The 5,671-nt window shown below is 30.4% G+C and overlaps 1 pseudogene; it reads right to left on the bottom strand.

Moving 5' to 3' along the window:
- Positions 1-4,487: 4,487 nt before the first annotated feature.
- Positions 4,488-4,852, bottom strand: LOC105622254 (annotated as a pseudogene).
- Between the last annotated feature and the right edge of the window lie 819 nt (positions 4,853-5,671).

The raw sequence follows: 5,671 nt of genomic DNA, 5'->3' as shown, positions 1-5,671 counted from the left end.
GAGAGAGAGAGAGAGGGGAGGAGAGAGATATTTTGTTGATATCGCATGTTGCATCGAGAAGCCGAAATTCTTGAGAATACGAGAACACGAGAGCGTTCATCATGTGGATCCTACACTGCATTAGTAAATGTCAAACTCAATTAATCGATGTGGCAAATAAAATACGCTGATAGTCCCATGCGAAAATCCTGTTTTTTCCTTTTTTCTTAATATACTTTTCTGATATGAGTAATTGAATTAATTATCTGTATAAAATCAAATAATATATTTTCATATAACAATGATTCGTGTATCTTAAAATTGTAGGAAAAATAAATAATCGTATGTGTTGTATGATATGTGTTCGATTTAATCGATGAAAGATTAGTATAAAAAAACATGTTTAATGATATTGCGTTTATGGCAAATATACTTTGTGTCGATTAATATTTTGTTTAAAATGTTTTTTTCTATCACATCCGCATTTAAAATTTTGTTAATAAATAAAATTTCGAAAACGACATTACTAATATAAATAAAGATGATGCCAGTATAATTTTATAGTGCACAAATGAAAGTCTTCATATGTTGTGTAATTTTAAAATAATTTTTTATTATAATAGCTTATTGAAAAACGAATCAGTTTTTTTCCTACAGCTGTTACTTAAAAACTACACATGCGAATAATTTCAAAAATTATATAAAAATATATTTGATCTAATATATATATTTACTACTAATTTGATTACTTATTTCCGATGTCACACTTTACACGCTCGACCACACTATTTCTTACGGATCGAATTTATTAATGCGGTATATAATACGCACGGAAAATCACAAATAATTAATCTCTCGTCAATTACGTTTTGACACGATTTATAATATTCTAGATTAATGGGAGGGGTATATGATTATTACAATTTACATTATTAAAACATTTACATTATTAAAAATTATGTTATGCATCTAGAATGTCATCATGTCTTTTGATATAGGCCTGACCGCTATTTCGGTAGCTCGACGCTTGCTTGAGTGAGACTACGGTTCTCTCTCAGCGCGTCGACAAGGCAAGCAATAAGAACATAGTGCGAAAAGATCAGAGTATAGTCGGCACGCTTCTAACCAAATCATACGGATACGGACTCATGTTTGTTTTGCTACCGGTTGCGCTAGGCCATCGACCGGTGGCGCTGATCGCGTGTTGCAAGCGGTTTGAAATTCATCCAGCATCACTGCTTTACCCCTTGTCATGTAAACGAGTCTTTACAACATGCATGTGCCACAAGTAATACATACTAAACTCCTTATAATGAGTCTGTCCAAGTTGTTATTAATTCTATTGGTGCTGACAAAATATGATGGAACCAATAAGATGCCTCAAATCTGTTCTTTACGCGCGTTATTATTCAATTGATGAGAATGGAATAATAAAGGAATAAACTTACTTTTATTAGTATTAGATATACAACTTTGCTTCCGCCGTTTTCCTATAAATGGCTTTAGCGGTAAGTGGTGGTCGAAATAAATAGATCACAACGTCATACAATAAACTTGGGCATCTGTCAACATAACCCCATAGAAACATTAGTCGATTTGTGTCTGTATCATAAAGTTATTCTCGATTGAAAATGTCAGTTTATGAGCCAAATTCTCGTCATTTGCGGGAGGTTTTAATTTTTTACTTCAATGAAGAAATCTGCGGCTGAGGCTCATCGAATGCTCTCAAATACTTCTGGTGAGGCCGCTATTAGTGAAAGAACGTGTCGTGAGTGGTTTCAACGCTTCAAAAACGTGATTTTGACATCCAAGATCATGCTCTGTATTTGGTGGGACCAGTTCGGGGTAGTGTATCATGAACTGTTAAAATCGACTGAAACAATCACAGGCGATCGGTATCGAACGCAATTGATGCGTTTGAGCCGAGCATTGAAAGATAAACTGGCCGCAATACAACGAGAGACACGATAAAGTGATTTTGCAGCATGACAATGCTCGACCCCATGTTGCGAAAGTGGTCAAGACATACTTGGAAACGTTGAAATGGGAAGTCCTACCCCACCCGCTATTCTCCAGACGTTGCTCCCTCTGATTATCACTTGTTTCGATCAATGGCACACGGCCTGGCTGACCAGCACTTCCGGTCTTATGAAGAAGTAAAAAATTGGATCGATTCGTGGATAGCCTCAAAAGATGACCAGTTTTTTCGACGCGAGATTCGTACGCTACCCGAAAGATGGGAGAAAGTAGTGGCCAGCGATGGACAATACTTTGAATCATAAATGTATAACCAGTTTTTTACAATAAAGCCTCGAATTTCGGAAAAAAAAACGGCAGAAGCAAAGTTGTACAACTAATATAACCTTAGATTTTTTTATATAAAAACATACATTTTTAATTAAAACATCCTTATGTATGTTATTATTAAATATTATTATTAAATATTATTAATAGTAGCATGCATTGCCATGGTTTTACTACTATAAATTTTAGTTTTTAAACGCCTTTTACAATCAATTTTTATGCAAAATAAGATGTAACGTTTCATTATTTTTTGAAATAAATTGCAGCAAGTTTCCAGCATGTCGCAACGAATGTTAGCCATTTTTTCAGTGAAGAAGTTTATTAAATGAGTATTTTTATTTTTAACATAAGATAAATATCTTCTTACAATAATTTCCATTTCGTAAAAGTAATTATAGGTTGTTTCATTAACAAAAAATAATGTGTTTGATTTAAAACACTTTAAATATATCAATCTGAAAAATTTAATATTAGCATTATATATTTTCGATCCAGTAGAATTAATACAATTTTTACAAATTGTAAGCAACTTAGAAATTTTATGTTATTACATTATATGTATAATGTAATCAGTACGAGCATATAATATATTATATTTAATTGAACGTTGTCCATATGAATCTGTATATTATCAACGTAAGCGGAAATTATATACGATATGTTATTATTCTTAGCTTTAGGACAATTGTTGAAAAAATCAGCAAGAAAGGTGCCCTCTTCATCTTATTTATAATTATTGTTTTTTACAACTTATAAATATTGTGAAATGCTCAAAACTGTTAAGCTAACTTTGTTTGAATTGTAGTGCATTGGGCACAGGAAATTTTTTTCATACGTTTGAAAATAAATTTTCAATACAATCTTGAGTGAATCTCTCCCAATACATATCCTCGTTCATTAATTAAATAATTTGCCAGTTCTATAAAAAATGCAATAGTGATTATAATACCGCATTGTACGGGTTTAAATTTTTCTTCTTGTCCGATTTGAATATTAGAAAACAGATAAATAATTGATTTCAAAAATTCTATATTTTCATCAAATATGTTTTGCAAATTTTCTTTTCCTTCTAATTTTCGCAATGCAATTGCATAAATTCGAGAAGTAACCAAACTGAATTTCAATCATTTCACACATTATCGACACATAATTTCGAAAATAGAGCAGTTATTTTATATTTACTTATGTTCTCCTGCTTGAAATTGCAATGCACTACTAACATCTCTGTTATATAAAAAGGTTGCTTATTAATTCTCCTTATTAATACAATATAATTATTAATACAATATAATATAGCTATTATTAATATAATATAATATAATATAATAGCTCCTTATTAATTCTCATTTTATTGAAATTAGTAATAGTAATAGTGTCTTTAACTAATTTTCGTGCTAACTTGAACTTAACATTTTCTTGCTCAGCTACTAGTTCTTTGATGTGAGAATATTTAACAACGCATGAAGATAGTTTATACATTTCTACGAAATTCTGTGACAATATAACAATTTTATTATTCACCAATCCAGTACGAAGATTTTTTAAGAGATGTGGAGCATCGACAAAGAAGAACAGTTTTCGGCTATTATCTAATGGATGTGACACTGAATTGAATTTTAGAATACTTTGTTGCAGAGATTTTAAAAGCTTTTCATATACATTGATTAACTGCTCCCATATCAGACATAATGCTATGAAGTTTTAAGCCTATTAATTCGGCTTTTTCAATTATATTAAGAATAATATCTTTTAAAATTGTACCATTAAAACGTTAGGAACATAATAGTATGCCACAATTTGTTTCCATCGAGTAAATGTACCGCAGATTATGAACACCAAACCATGCATAGCATAAGACTTTTCTATAAATGTAAGTGTAATGAGTAAATAGATAAATAGATAAATAAAAATAAGCATTATAAAAATCGCATTGGAAAATGTGTAATTTGTAAGATATAACTAATGATTTTGATTGGTCATAATACTTTTATGAAATGTCAACTGTCACGGGACAGCATCTTTAAGCCAGCGGCATGGATTAGAATCTTGCCACCATATTGGCTGCGATGCTGATACTCTCGGCACCGCAGTCAATACGATAGCAAAATTCTAATCCAGCTAGTAATCCAGCAAGTAAACATGCATCGTCTGTCACTTGTTTTATTCTAAATCTAACATATATCATTTTTATCGGCTAGCATATCTTATAGTGCGATTATAGTAGAAGGATCTATTTGTTCACTTGATGTTAAGCTCATTTCATCTACACAAAGCATACAATCTGTATTGTTCATCTGGAAACTTTAATACCTTTTTCTTTAATAATTAAAAAATGTCATCACAAATTCCATCTTTGTGAAAGTAATGGATTCCAGACAATTGTCTGTGCAAAGTACGAGGTGAAGATAAAGGAATATGTTACTTTAATAACTCATTGTATCCATTATCTCCATATGCATGTTTAAGTCATACTGCTTTTTTAATAGTTTGTCGTCTGTCCATTTATATAAACGACGACGATTTCATATGTAGCTTTAAGATAATCTATCTGATCATCATTAAACACCATATACAACAAGTCTGCTGCTACAGGAATCTTCTCTTTGTACAATTTTTCAATTGTTGTAGATACTTTAGAAGATTTCTTTTTATTCTTATGGATAATGATATTTGCTGTCTCTAATTTTTTATTTGCTTTATCTAATTTTCTTTTCAATTCAATCACAGTATCATTATTATTTACAAATATCATTAAATCTGTCTGTAAGTATTTACTTCATTTTCACTTTTCCGCAATCTTTTTGCATTAGCTACATTTTTATCAAAATCTGAAAGGTCGTTTTAATGAAGATGAAGGAATCTCGAGAATATTATTTGATTGTATTCCCATCACAAATATGAAAATTAAAATTATCTTAAAATTTATTTTATATAAAGATACTATTAAAAATTACAGTTAAAATCAATACATACAATATGTGCGTTTTTTTCCATAGTTAAAATGTCTTCATTTTGGAAAGGATAAAAAAATTGTTGGAATGGCATTGGCTTTTAGCTTTTTTTTCCCATCCATTCGTATTTTTTCTCACATTTCTGCCGAAAAGTGGATCTGCAAATATTATTCAAACTTACTATTATATGGATGCGTTTCAAGTTAAGCATGAAGCAACATAATGCATCATTTATTCTTGTTGTTCAACAAATAATAAAAAAGGATAAAATGATACATCACGCGCTTTGTGCGTAACTTAGAATTCACCACATTTCTATTTTTACATTTCTATTTTTAATTAAACAATTTACTTACATCGCAAACAAATTATTTTTTGTTGATTGCCATTTTTGATAACCACTTGATATTAATGTTTTCTATTCATTTCTATTCATT

The sequence above is a fragment of the Atta cephalotes genome (assembly GCF_000143395.1).
Source record: "Atta cephalotes unplaced genomic scaffold scaffold00042, whole genome shotgun sequence".
Classification (NCBI taxonomy): domain Eukaryota; kingdom Metazoa; phylum Arthropoda; class Insecta; order Hymenoptera; family Formicidae; genus Atta; species Atta cephalotes.
Note: the sequence above shows the minus strand (reverse complement) of the source record. Positions and strands in the feature narration are given on the sequence as shown.